Raw genomic sequence first — 15,278 nt, 5'->3', positions numbered from 1 at the left:
TCCCTTGCCATAGCAGACTACAGTCTGTCTGAACCTATGAGCCAAAATCAATCTCTTTACACTTATATTATTCTTTGAGGCATTTGGTTTTTAAAATGTGATAAATAACTAGTACAAAAAATTGACATCACAAGTGAGTCTTCTTCCTGATGATGAAGATTCAGGATTTAATGTTGGTCCTCCTGGGTTCTGATCTTCTGTCAGTTGTCTCTTGTTATCCTTTAATCCCTTCTTTTCAGATAATTCTTGCTCTAGGTCATTGTACAATGGAAGCATGCAGCTTGCATCTTATTTAAAAAGCCTCATAGAAAATGGTTTGCCTTGAGTCTCAAAAGTGACTTTGACATTAGTACCTTCAAACAGTGTTGAAGCTTAGTCCTTTTGAACTCAGACTGAATGGATTCTGCCCTCTGAAATAATCATGTGTCTTTAAGGTTCAGAGACGCAATGCTATAGTTTGAGTTTGAAATGTCTCCCACAGGCTTACAGTTTGAATACATTTTCTCAGCTGGTGGCATTATTTGGGGAAGTTGTATAATCTACAACCTGAAACTGGGCTGGCAGAACTAAATCATTCTTTTTAGAATGATACCTGCTTCTGAATTTGGTTGTTATTTTCTGTATCCTGACCATTATTATCACTCTTATTTTGTATTTGTCATTAATTACTACTGCCATGGATATGACCCCATTCTGTCATGCCTTACTGCTATGATGAACTAAATCCCTCTGACACAATGATCCAAAAGTAAATACTCTCTTTAATGAGTCATTCTTTTTTTTTTTTTTTTTTTTGGTTTTTCGAGACAGGGTTTCTCTGTAGCTTTGGTGCCTGTCCCGGAACTAGCTCTTGTAGACCAGGCTGGCCTCGAACTCCCAGAGATCCGCCTGCCTCTGCCTCCCTAGTGCTGGGATTAAAGGCATGTGCCACCACTGCCGGGCTCTAATAAGTCATTCTGTTAGATATTGATTATAGGAAAATGAAAGTAAGTTATGCAGCCCTATTGTCATATTTAATTGCTATTGCTTGAATTAATAGAATTCCATCTGAATTAATTTGATTTGATTACTCCCTGGTAATCATTTGCATTTTCCCGTGTACTACTCCTTCGCTAACCATCTTTTCAAATTCTTAGTTAGTTTCTAACTCATCAGCTGTCAAATGCTGTAATGCTTTAGAGTCAATTATCAGAATTTTTATTTATGTACATTCATCCTAAAAAGTATGCCACTGCATTTCCTAATTATAGCTAGTGAAAATTTACTGACAGACTTTAAGTCTATTACTAAACTTCAGACTCCTCTGGTAAACTTTATATTTAAAATCTTTAATCGATTTTAATATATAATTTCCTAAACTTCTTGGCTCAGTCAAAACAATCTTTCTTTAATCACTTTCATTTTATAGTTAACCCCATTTTTTTTTCAGTTTCTTAGGTGAAATACTTTCTCATTCTTTTCTATTGCCCAACCAATGATACATTAGTAAATTAACATAGAATTTCTACTTTAATTCATAGATAGACTCTGTTCACTTTTCATAATGTCCACTAGGCTACTGCACTTGTTGATATACAAGTATTTTCATCCACTACCTTTTCTCTCCTCTCTCTTTCTCTATTATAGTTCTTTAAAGCACACCTTTCAATCAGGGCTATTTAATAAACTATAAATCAATTCAATGTCCGTGCTCTAAACGCTCTAAACAAAATCATTCAGTGGCTCCATACTTCTATTAGAGGGTTTGTTGTTGTTGTTCTTTTTTCCTTTCTTTCTGTTTTTTTTTATTATTTTATTTTATTTTATTTTTTGGTTCTTTGAGACAGGGTTTCAATGTAGCTTTGGAGCCTGCCCCAGAACTATTACTTGTAGACCAGCCTGGCTACGAACTCACAGAGTTCTGCCTGCCTCTGCCTCCTGAGTTTTGGGATTAAAGGGTGTGCCACCACTGCACGACTTCTATTAGAGTTCATACCAGGGTTCTGGACCCTGTGTAATCAGATACATCTTCACCTCCTCTCTTCTACCTCCCAGGTATTGCCTTGTATCTCCTCAACTTTCCTGGATTCTCTTTGGGTCTTTATTGTTTGTATACACCGTGTCTGTTCTTGGCATAGGACATTTACTTGTTCTTCATTTGTAATGTTTTTCCTCTACAAACATATATAAATTTCTATTTTAATTCTTCTCATGCCATGTTCTTGTGAGATCTTAGCATCATTTCTAAAATATTAATACTTTAATTGTTTAATTACTCAATTTAAAAATTTAATTATTAAATTCTTGCTTGCTGGCTTTGTAATATTCTATGTCACTTTGCTCACTTAACCTCCAGACAAATTATATATTTATTTCCATTCCCTATATGAAGTCTATGAAGATGGATAAAACTTTATAATCCTGATGCCCACACCAGTCAATGGTATCTGTGGGACAGAGGTCAATATTATACTTCCTCATTGATTATTCTCAAAGACATTTAATCCCTTACTTATTAAGTAGTCGAGCGATTTAAGACAGTGGTAATTTTAACTCCAGAGCCCAAGTTTCATTCAGTGTGCTGAATGTTCACAGACACTATTAATTAACACTCCATCTAGTTCTCTACAACTATCCACTACAATTTAGTGGTTTGCATTTTCCTTCATGTCTCTGATGATTGTCATTTCACATTAATTTATTTATATAGACATGTTCATGACAACAAGGAGAATAGTGACATGCTCTTCTGTTTCTACAACAACTCCAGCCACCTTCAAACATAATTTCCTTGTGTTTTCGGAAGTCTGACTACTATAACAACAATGAAAAGTTGAAAAATTCCGATCAACAACTGAAACGGTTAATTTTGCGCTGTAAAGTATAAAGAGTAATTATATTACTGGAAACAGCTATAATGTATAATAGTATTGGGGCCTTCGGTGAAAATAAATATAATAAAGTGAATGCAAACTCTAAAAACTGATAAAATCCTCTTGACACTGTAGCTACAATTTTCACAAGAAGAAAATGGCTCACAAAAATAGATTCAATTATCTATTTAATTTTCAGTGTAATTTTGCTTAGGTAGACTTCTTATTTTTATATAAAAATCATCCCAAAAGGCTACATTCCAAAAATACTCAACACATTTTATGTATCAGCTTTCTTAGAGAATTAAATGGTTGTAAGAAAATGCCAGTGTAATGAACTTTAATAAATAGTAAACAGTAGCTTCTGCATATATATTTCTATACGCAAATAAATTACCAAAGTAAGCATTCCCATAATCTAATCACTATATTCCCTCAAATCAACATTTTTCAAGGAAAAGAAAGTTACTTAAATGCCAGGTCTTTGTGAAACTGTGGTACGGATACTAAACAGTGTTGGATAAAACAACAACAAAAATTGTTGCTTCTGTTAAAATATGGTGAATTACAGATAAACTATTTTTTTACAATAATGTTGTATCTTAACATGATGAACATAATTATTCACGATTTTCTAGAGGAACAGAACTGATCATGTGTGTGTATGTGTGCACGTGCGCGTTTGTTTAAAGAATTTGCTAAATTAGGGTATGCTAAAATACTAACAAGAATTGTCTCACATTTGTGAGGATTGGAACTCAGTGCTTACTCAGTCCTTGAAGACATCAGGGTGGTGCCATGGTGGCTTCCTTACACTGAAAACATCCAAGAACCTTGGAGCTCTTTGGTTTGTGAGGTTGACGGCTCTGCACTATCAATATGTACCCCAAACACAAGGAGGTCCTGGAGACTAGGTGGTCAGTAATCAACAATGGAAGCCTGGGAACCCTGGTTCTCAAATCAGTGAAGATATCAGCAGTAGTAATAACAGGGTAAATAAACTCTATCCCAGGAGAGGCCAACAGAGTGAAGGATTAGTAATCTTTGGCCTTGATCTCTGATTCAGTCTGTTATCAGAAGATGACACTCGTAACCAGTGTAGACCTTTATTTATCAATTAAAGGCATCAGAACAAAACCTCAGTGCAATTCTCTACTCAAGTGATTCTAAATTGTTCCATGTTGACAGTAATACCAACTGCCATACAAAACATATTAATGTAGACAGGAAAAATTTGCAGCTACACTACTGTATGATGTTCCTTTGTTCCAACATATATTTTCAAGATCTTATTCTTTTAAAAATCAAATTAATAATGTCTCTGTAGTGTATAGTCCACTTGGAATGTCTTTGACAATTTGCTTGATCATCTAAATAGCAAGCAAAATAAAAAACAAAAGCCTTCCAAAGATTTTCATTTGTGATCTACTTACTCTCTTCTTTGAATTTAGCCATTTTTTCGTGCTTTCAGAAATAAAATAATATGACAAATTGTTTCCAAAAGTAAGTTTGGTTCGTAGAGTTTGAGAGTGCTTTAAAAAGTCTCATAGAAAAGGATTTCGTATTTTATTGATATTCATGAAACAAAGTTACCTTTCATAATTGTTTTATAGTCAGTTATTAATCTACTTTAAATTATTTGTAAATTCTTTGTTAAAACTTTCAATGATTGGCGAGGGAGTGTCTTAGAATGAGAATATTCCCCCTCCCTGTTGATCGATATGTGTGCAAACGTAAAGATGAAAGTCACATTAGAAAAGTTCAACTTCAACATGACTATTTTATTCCACTTGGGGGTATAGTAGGATCTAAAGAATTATTGTCATCTGTATCAGTAGAATTATCTGTTTGGATAATATGGAAGCCATGGAATAGAAGGTGCCTGAATACACCTACTTTAAAAAAGCATTTCTATTTTGTTGTATTCAATTCTGTATCCATTAGATTAGCAAGAAAATATATCCTTCCTGCTGTTTAAGAATCATAAATTGTTCTGCCATCCTATTGAATTATAAGTGAATAAACAAACAAAAAAGACAAAGAAGGCCAATTTTACATGGCAGATTATAGGTAGATAAAACAGAAAGAGTCAAATCATCTGTGAAAAATGAATCTTAACTTCATCTGTGATTATTCCTTTCAGATAAGTACAAGTGCTAGTCAAACTCAAAATCTATACACCAAAATGCTTTTTGCTTAAGAATTTGAATTCATGATTAAAGAAACACAGTTTTAAAAATACAAAATATCTAGTATTTTAATAGAAGTTACAACAGTATTACTTAATAAGATAAATTTGGTTTTAATTAATTTTTTGTAACTATTCCTAAGGCTGTCTTGAAGATCCTCAGGTTAGAATTACATGTCTAATAGTTTTAAATACCTTTTTGAATTCTTGAAGATCCTCAGGTTGGAATTACATGTCTAATAGTTTTAAATACCTTTTTGAATTCTTGAAGATCCTCAGGTTGGAATTACATGTCTAATAATTTTAAATACCTTTTTGAATTAAGCATTATACAATGCCCTTATAAAAGTTCTCTGGCACCTATAAAATAATTATTTTTATATATTGCAAAATTTTCACAGTGTAGTGTAAATAGAGACTCTTTGTGTTTGTTTCCCAGCAGACCAGACCTGAGTAATTGCACAGAAACTATATTAATGACAACAGTCTTTGGCCAATGGTTCAGGTTATTCCTAAGTAACTCTTACACCTTAAATTAACCCATTCCTATTATTTTTATATTTTACCACTAGGCTTGTTGCTTTGTGGGTGGCTACATGGTGTTTTTCGCCTTACCTTCTTTCCTCCTCTATCTCTGCTTGGATTTTCCACCTTGCTATGTTCTGTCCTGCCATAGGCCAAAGCAGCTTTGTAAAAAATTATTATTAACCAAGGGTAATACAACATATTCATAACATACAGAGGGGAATTGCACATCAGTGTAGTATCCATTTGACTTATGTTTTACCATCGTTGGACTTCTGACAAGAAAACAAGCTAAGAGAAAATTTATTTAAGCAAAATGTAAAAAAAAACAAAAACAAAACAAAAAAATCAAAAATAAAAGCAAATATAGTTGAGGAAGCTGAATTGGTGCCCTCTGGGCATTTAGCAGCTGTTTGTGTGTGCTGACCTCAGCATGTGATGCCAGAGAAGGAAGGAGTTCCTTCTGGTAGCTGCCTCAGGCTAGTAATGAATGAAGAAGAACACATGAAGTCACAAACTGTCATCTGTATCTCTTAACTAAACCTACTTCTCCAATGCAATCCTCGTTGAGTTATGTGCTACAGCACATTAGAAAAGTTCTAGTGAATTAGACACTAGTGAAAGGTATGGCCTCATCTAAACATCATCCAGTTGGAATGCATTGGTGAAAAGACAGATACACAAAACAGTGATTTCTGTTTAGTTATTCAGCTATTCAGGTCTATTTCTTCTTTGATAGCTGTTGAAACTGTTTCCCAGATTTGCCAGCTTCTCTAAGAAATAGGAATATAAGAGTTAACTACAAAGAAAACTCATCAACATGTGTGGAAAGATAACAGCAACTAGAGTCATATGGATTGCCTTCACATTCCTGAACTGGATAGGGTCAGGAAAAACTAGGTAGCAGCAAAGTAACTAGAATTTGTTCATTTGAAAGCCATATAAATGCAGCTCCTGACATTGGACGATGATGGTTAGATGGTAAAGCGTAAATGTAGTGTAGACCACAGTGATAATTTTAAGAAATAAATGAAACCATTTTACCAACTTTCTGTTAAAATTATTCCAAACATTCATCTCTCACTTGAAAGGGTACTTCTCTTTACAGAATTCTCAGCAGTCTCAAATAAAATGACTCACTTTTCCTTTCTGACATTATCTTTTATAGATTGCTTCATGACTGATTCTATTTAAGCTTTTATATCTCAGTTCTAAATCCACCATGTCCAGATATTCTATTCTCGCCAATCATTCCATATCAACTCGGTCTAGGTATCATGCCATAGTACTTTTGAATGTTTTCAGTCACATCTACTGGATTGTCTTTTCCTGTTTATACTAATATATTGCATATTAAATGCCACGCACCACGCTCCCGTGTCTGTGCTCTGTGCGCTGGCACCCAGTTACCGAGCTTCGGGCAAGGGGGCTGGAGGTTGAAATACACAGACACACACAGACAGAGACACAGCCACACGGGTCATCCTTTTCCCCCCAAGAATGCCCCCTTTTTTGTGTTCAGAGGCAGATTATATAGAGATAGCCACGCCCCAGCCAAACCCACCAGAAACCACTCTACTGCCATCAGGAACTCCTGAAGGTCTCATGCTCAGAGCAGCTGTAGGCACTCAGATCAGGGAATTACAAGAAATTCAGGATCTGGGGTCTCACTGCTCCCAACAATTAAAAATGCCAATAAATTCAAACTATAGGGTTGTTGCATGGAATAATATACATAAAATAATATAGCTTAAGGGATTGTCTTCACACTTCACAATGGGACGCATACCTATTGTGTACTTGTGATACTATTACTGTGTCATCATCTTCATTGTGTCATTGATGTCATCATCATTATCAAATCAGCAAAGAATCCAAGAAGGCAATAAAGCAAAAAGAGACCTCTGGAAAAAGAACTAGAAAACTCTAGGTATGAAGCAGACATTTCTGTTATAAAGACTTGCTCATTTTCTTATTGCTATTGATCAATACCAAAAGTTTTATTTAATTTGATATTCTATTTAATTCTCCTTTTCAGCTCATTGGTAAGTCTAAAGGAAGACAAATTTTAGTGTTGTGTTCCATACCATTTTTACAGCTCTTTGAGTCATACTTTAGTTATCCTAGAATGATATAGAACTATTTAAATATGTTGGTGACTGATGGTAGACCAGTCAAAAGGGAACTCTCATAGCAATAAAGCAGGTTTCTGTAGCCCTGTTGTTTTAATTATTAGCCCTTCAGTTGTAGAAAACTCATATATCCAAGAACAGTGAGATTCTAGAAATGAACAGAGGTGGCATATCGACTGAAATCTCCACCCTGTAGAACAGACAACAAGTGGGGTCACTAGGAAACCAAAAGGTCTCTACTCAGTGACCCACTTCCTCCATCAAGACTTCAAAGCTTTCTTTGTGTGATGACTTCCTAATTCCAATACATACGACTAGGTGAGGTATTTCATGTTGAATACTGTGACGCTGGTTTAAAAAATGTTCACGTTGATTCATAGATTCTGAGTTAGATGTCCATACATATTACAGCCTCCAAAGGCTGACATCAAAGGGCCAAGGGAAACCACATTCTGTTCTGGAGATCATTTCCAGCCTAAAATAGGTATTGTCAGAATTCAGTCTTTTGTAGGCAGGGGAACTGAGGTTCATGTTAACTCGATAGCTTTCTTGCAGGAGCAAATCTCAGTCATCAGCTGTCTCTCACAGGTCTGTAATGTGTTAGTCTCACACATTCTCTTAGAATTGCCAAACCCTTCTAGTGTGTGAAATCTCTCTAGTGTATTTAAACTCTCTTTTAAAAAGTTCACTTCTGTCTACCATAGTTACTGGCAAGACTCTATTGCTGAAGACATCAAACACTTTGTTAGCAAGACATAGATCAATCTCAAACTGACTAGTGAAAGTCCTCCCTGCTGGCCTGTGCCAGAAGGAGCTATGCAGGCTGCTGAGTAGAAAAGAATTGGACCTTGGCTGCTAAAATACTTGCCAGGTAATATAAGTCCATAGGTACAAAAGTGGCATTACTATCATGGGAATAACCAACTGCTTTCTGACTGGATTTTAGACCTTCTCCATGTGAGGGAATTTCATTTCTGATAGTGCAATTCCATCCAAAAGCCCACAGGACCTAAGCAGAGACCTACTATTTTTTTTTATTTATTAAACTGCCATGTTGCTAAACTTCCTCCTAAGAGTTTAGGTTTATAGTTATAGATTCATGGTGCTTTCAACTTTGGTCAGAGATGCTTCATTTTGCAATAGGCAGCAGCAGTTAATCAAAGAACTGAGAATCATTGCCGATCAAAGAGCTGAGAATTAGTGAGAGAATTCTCAGTCCTAAATGGGATATACAAAAACTCAAGGTTCAGGGAACATTGTAGAGGAGGGGTGGAAAAAATATAAGAGATTATGAAGAAGGACACTCTAAAATACCATCTTATGGTCATGACAGCAATGTCATTCTTCTGAACACACAGCAACTGCATGTATCCACATAAGACCTGCAGAAAATAAAACTAGAAAAAAAATTCTGCATACATGTGGGATATCTTCACGAGGCCCATTTTTTAGCCACAGAGCTATAGAACATTGATGACTACTGTAGAAGAGAATTATTCCATTGGGATTGTGGCCACTGGTAGGTTGTTCCATTGGATACCTGCACAGCCCTGTGAATATGGGCACACCAATAGCCTCACTGGTTGAAAAATGAAAAGAAAAGCTGAGGACAAAAATTTGAGATGGAAATATGTTGTTAGGGATCTGGGAGAGTTAATAGAAGTCTATGGACATGATAAAAATTTGATGCATATAAATTCTTAAATACTCATAGAATAAAAGTAATTATTGAAAAAAGGTGAAAAAAAAATACCAGACAAATCTGATTAGGTCTGGCCCATCTGATGTAATTTTTTATTAACTCAAAATAAAATCAGTTACTATTATAATTACATCTAGTGACTCATTCACAACTTCTTACAAGTTTGAAATATAAAGTAGTCTCAGGGGTGACATCAATCATATTTACTATGCTGAAGTAGCATTCAAGGCAGCAGGCAACACTGGCCACATTCCAGCAGACAGGAGGAATTTGGGAAAACCATTATCTCTATGTTTCTTAGGTACCACAATAGCCTTGGGTACCACAATAGCCTCACTGGAAGGAAATGAGCAAGGCGTCGTCTCACTCAGTAACTTTTTCTCTTAGATTGTCAGGTGAAAATTACAGACACAACGCAATTTTTCTCTTTGAGCCAGAGATTTTGGCAGTTACTGAGACAATAAGAATGGTTTTGAGGTCAAGAAAAGCAAATGTAGCAGCATGAAAGAGCCTTTTTAGATGTGCTTAGAGGTTTAATAGCCTCACTGTGAGTATTTTACAGTAATTCAATTTGCATTCTTACATTATTTATGTAATTTTGGAATTTGAAAGATAGTTAAAAAATACACATAAACAGACAAATATTTTTAAAAGTATTCCATGCACTATCAGCCTAAGCATAATCTCCAAAGTACACATGATGTCTTTGAGAGAAATTCATAAATATTTTTGTGCCATTTCAGTTGATGGTAAGTCACTTCAAGCAATTGACCAGCTGTGTATTTAGGCACTGATGTAGGAAACTTATGTTTTTCGATGAAAACAAGGGGACACTTTACATAAGCACATAAGGATATTGGGAATTCTAATGAGCTCTTTTTTGGCAGTGTATTTTGTGTCTGTGACAAAACTGCCATTTCTAAGTGTGTAATATTTTAAGACAGCTACTTCTGTCTCCCTAGGAAAGAATATAGTATTTGACCGATCACTCTAAAGCACACACACAAATTAAAAACAAAACAAGACAAACACTAAGGTATAAGCAAATTTGAAGCAAAATCCTCAGTTAGCAGGTAACTTAAAGTGTAAGGTGATCTCTGAGAAAAGGAGAATGTGAAGTGAATGTTTCTATAGCTCTGGCTTTCTGCCGGGAGCTGATCTCCAGACAGGAACGTACAGATGGAGAGGAGACTCTGATTGAGTTCTTGTTTTGTAGAAAGATCAGAAATTCAAGAAGACAGATGTAGAAAAATCTCACATAGAAATACACTATAGATAAGGGCTCCATGGATGAAGAACTCTAGACCGCACTGGGATCCCCCTGAGACTTTGGCTAGGGTTTAGCCTTTGTATACACACAGGAGTTAACTGAAGTCTTAGGACAGTAGTCAACTCTGGAATTTTCAACATACCTGGTTTGCTGTTTTCAAACAAAACCGACAAAGCAATAGTAAAAGTAATAGACAGGGAAGGAATTTAATTAAAATAGTCATTTTTATAATATGTAAAGTAAGCATTTTAGCCAATAGAGAAGATACTGACAGGTACTTTAAACAGAGGAAGAACTGGGGCAAGGGAGGAGAGAGATATGAATAGTTAATGAATCGTAGCTATATGGTTAATATAATAGTTAATGAATCTTAGCTATATGGTCTAGTTAACTAGTATCTCAGTTCTGCGTTTTGCAAGATGGCCCTGGAGAGCTCTTATTGCTTGAGATGATTCAATTCCCATGACCTGTTTGAGGGTCTGTTTCTGTAAGAATCCAAGGGGACTGCTTGTTTAAGACAGTGGACAGTGAGTGATTTGAGACTTTCAGGTACCTTTCTAGGATTCAGGAAAAGGAATGATATAATCTGATAGACATCATAGTTACTTTTACACATTCCTCCATTAGAGGGTTCTTTCCTTCTAGTGACTGACAAGTCTTCATGCAGATTAAATCAGATATCTGACCCAAATAAGAGAGATATATAAAAACAAGGCAATGAAGTTAGCCTTTTATTCTTTCCCTTATGTTGTAGACCAAGAGAAAAGAATCCACGGTTCCATAGCAAAAGTAGTTTCTGTTATATGTGGAGAATGGCCATGACTAAAGAATGAATACCAAAGTGCTATAGGTCACATAATAGCTATTATTCACACAAGCTTGAGAGAGGACCAATTTACAACTAGTTAGATTGACCTAATCCCATTATACAAAACAAAAGCGTTCAATGAAGATCACTTCAAAAATGGAATGTCCTAATTACAGGGTGAATGAAGCTTTGAGAGAAATGCAGGTTAAAAAATACCCTAAGCTAACTCAAAAACACTCCACAAAAGCAAGCATCTGGTCATTCAATGTCTAAAGTAATATATATATATATATAGAATATATATATACATATATATATACCAGGCTGATTAAATGAGCAAAGAAGTTCTTGTTCAAATGTGTTGCAATAGAAGCAAAGATTCAACTCAACTTCACAGAAACAAAAAGTAGGACATACACATACACACAACTATAACCTACTGATATATTTATTAAATATATCAATATTTAATAAATATCATGTATTTCTAGTTTGGTATTTTAAGACATTACTTTTTATGTCTGAACATTTTATACTTAAAATTTATTTTTAAAAGTAATAGAATTTGACTACTTTTTAATATCAGCAGAAACAATCTGAGTTATTGAGGGCTACAACTGACCAGTGTGTGTGTGTGTGTTTGAAAAAGTAAAAACTATATTTCATTAATATGTGATCCATGGCAAAGAACTAATTTCCTGCCTTTCGTAGTGTTTTTAATAAATCAAGTACTTTAATAAAATGAAAAGCCTCAAGAAAGTATGTGAGTTGGGCATTGGGGAGCTAGTGAAAAAGTTTTAGTGATATTGATGATTGATGCGATTATGCCTTTTGTGTCTGTTAATTTCCATTTATGTAAGTGAGACACCTACTTTCCCAGAGATAAGATGAAGTGATTTTCTATTCTTTGAACTTATATATTACTATCATATGTGTGTGGGTGGGTAAAGATTTATGCCACTGAGTATCTATGGCGATGAGAGGGCAACTTTGTGATGCTGGCTTCTTTACACACTTAGATGGGTTATGTGAGAAACATAAGCTTTTACTAACCGTGCCATCTTGTTGGTCTTGGATCCTAGATTCTTGGTGATTACATTTCAATGGAATGGCTTTCACGAGCAAGACATTCCTGGCACTGTAAAATATCTGTATCTCAAGGGAACAGACGAAGAATTAAGCTACCTTAAAAAGTGCTCTAATAAACAAGGATGTCAGTGGCCTGTAGTGGAGGAGAAAGCCATCTGAAGTGTAGCCCAAGGGGCATATGAAGGCACTCATGGACGGGATCAAAATAAACTACCACACTTCGTAAAGAAAACCTGGTATGCCTTGTGGATTTGTGTCCTAACTTATCAGCTCCCAGGATCATGTAAGTCAGTTTCTTGAACTAACTTACACTCATGTGTTTGCCCCCTTCTTTTCCTATTGGCCACATTTCTCTGCTAATAATAATAATTCTGACTAAAACAGGATATTAGCTTCCCTGATGCTCATTGATGGGCTCATTTGTGTTTTCACGCCATTTTTATGGTTTCTTGAGTGTGTATTAAAAATAATTGAAATTTACTTTTGCCACCATTTCCAAGAAGATGTGGCTTATTTCTTTTCTTGACTTGGAACTGCTGCTGTGACAGGTTAACTGACAGAAGGTATTTAGAGTGAGATTTTGACAGTTCTAGCCTAGAATGCTTGGTATGAGTCATGACCTCTGCAAGAGCAGCAAGCGGTCCTGACTGCTGATCCCTCACTCAGTCCAGCTACCCGGTTCAGTTGCCAAAACTTGCATGTTGGCTTTCTCTAAAATCAGATCCATTTCCTGCCACCCTGGGCCCAAGGCACACATGTGGTACACAGAAACACTCATACAAATAAAATAAAACTGAAATCTTAAAAGATTAAGAAGACTGACACTGAAAATTTACCCAAACCCACCAATCTCTCTGAGCTTGAAATCTCACTAATTCATACCTTGGAAAAATCCACCCCCCAAAAAGCCCTATATAGCTTCTCACTCAAGCACAGGCAAGCGACTCTGCTGGGTTTTTCCTTCTCAATAAGTCTCTTGTGTGAGGTTTGTTGTATAGCGTCACTTTATGGTATTCCTTGGCTCCCGACTTCCAGGATGCCTTTCCCTTCTAAGCTCCAACACTTCCACTGTTGATATCCTTCCGCACAGAGCTGCAACACTTTCACTGGTTAATTCCTTCCCCTCAGACCCGTAACTCTTACAACATTGCTATGGGTGTACTTCATCTGATGCCCAGTTAATATTTAGGAGCAACATGATGCCCAGAGAGAGGCCACATGGAAGTGACAAGGTGAACATTCATAGGGAGCAACTTATCAATCGATACACTGAAGAAGTTACAGTATTGGGGAAAGGATGGACTTAAATACACCGAGTAACTTTATTTGCTCTTAGTTTCCTTTAAAGCTGATGATTTGAGAGTCAGATAGCTGGGCATCAGATTATTAGTTTCCAAGTAGCTTTACAGTGGATAACGTCTCTACTGGTTATGACAGCACTTGCCTGTTGGTTTCTACTGGTTATGACACAGTTACCTGTTGGTTTCAGGGATGTCAAGGCTGACTTTACTGACAACACTGTCTTCTCTTTGGTCTACAGATGTCCACCAGAGTAAATAACCACCTTGATATGGAAAAGGTAAACACCTCTGACCTCATGTGGTATATGCATCCATTGTAGCTCTAATGTTTGACATAATGATATCTAAAAGGTACCGTGTCCTAAAAAGTTGGACCATAAAAGAAACAAAAGTATGTGCAAGTGAGTTCCTGGAAAATGCACCAATATTTCTCTTCATTAGTCCGTTTTACCTTTGTTACTGTATTTTCCTTCATCACGCTGTCTCCATCATTGCCCAGCCCTCTGGAGTTGAGAGTTGATGTGGTAATAGATGTTCCTGTTTCCCATTCCTTGGCCACTGAATAAAGTTCTTCTATTGTTCTATACACTAAGTTAGTCACTCTATCACATCAAGACAAAATTAAACCACTGTCTGAGGGACAATGACCTACAACCTGAGTCAATTGACCCTTTGTCTCCTGACCCTGCTTACAACACACTGTGCAGATATTCTAGTTAGAATATCAGAGTCTATGGCAAATCAAAGGAAGTGACCAAAATGATTTCAGGTTGCTGCCAAGTTTTGAGGCATGCTTTCTCATCCAGTAGTTAATAACAAGATAAGCTGCATGCTGTGATGTAGGATATCTGGCTGACTTCCTTTATGCTTTAGAAGTTAATTCATTGATCATTCCAATTCAGTATTTTTATACCTCAAGAATGTAGTCTTCTAAATGCAAATCTTTAATTATACTTCTAATTAGTTGGAATGGAATGTAAATTCATTTTAGCTATGGAAAGAATATTGTGAAACTAGCTGAAAGCCAGGGAGGATACTAGATGATGTGTCAAATATTCTGTCTATCCTCTTTCTGACTGTCTATATCTATTATCTCTCTCATCTATCTATCTATCTATCTATCTATCTATCTATCTATCTATCTATCTATCTATCTATCATCTATCTATCTCTATCTATCTATCTATCTATCTATCTATCTATCTATCTATCTATCTTCTATCATGTATCAATCACCTTCCTACCTACAACCTATTACACACCTGTGATTTTTTAGCTTATTAATGTTATGTCCCCTATTACATCCACATCACCTGAATTCTTTCCTTTGGAAAACTTCTTCATCAGTAGACCTGTTAGCCAGGCATGTGGTACAGGTTGGTCATTCACATCACCGCATTCCTCAGGAAAG

This window comes from Chionomys nivalis, chromosome 25 (assembly GCF_950005125.1).
Source record: "Chionomys nivalis chromosome 25, mChiNiv1.1, whole genome shotgun sequence".
In the NCBI taxonomy this organism is placed as follows: Eukaryota; Metazoa; Chordata; class Mammalia; order Rodentia; family Cricetidae; genus Chionomys; species Chionomys nivalis.
The sequence above is the reverse complement of the archived record's forward strand: the minus strand, read 5'-3'. Positions refer to the sequence as shown.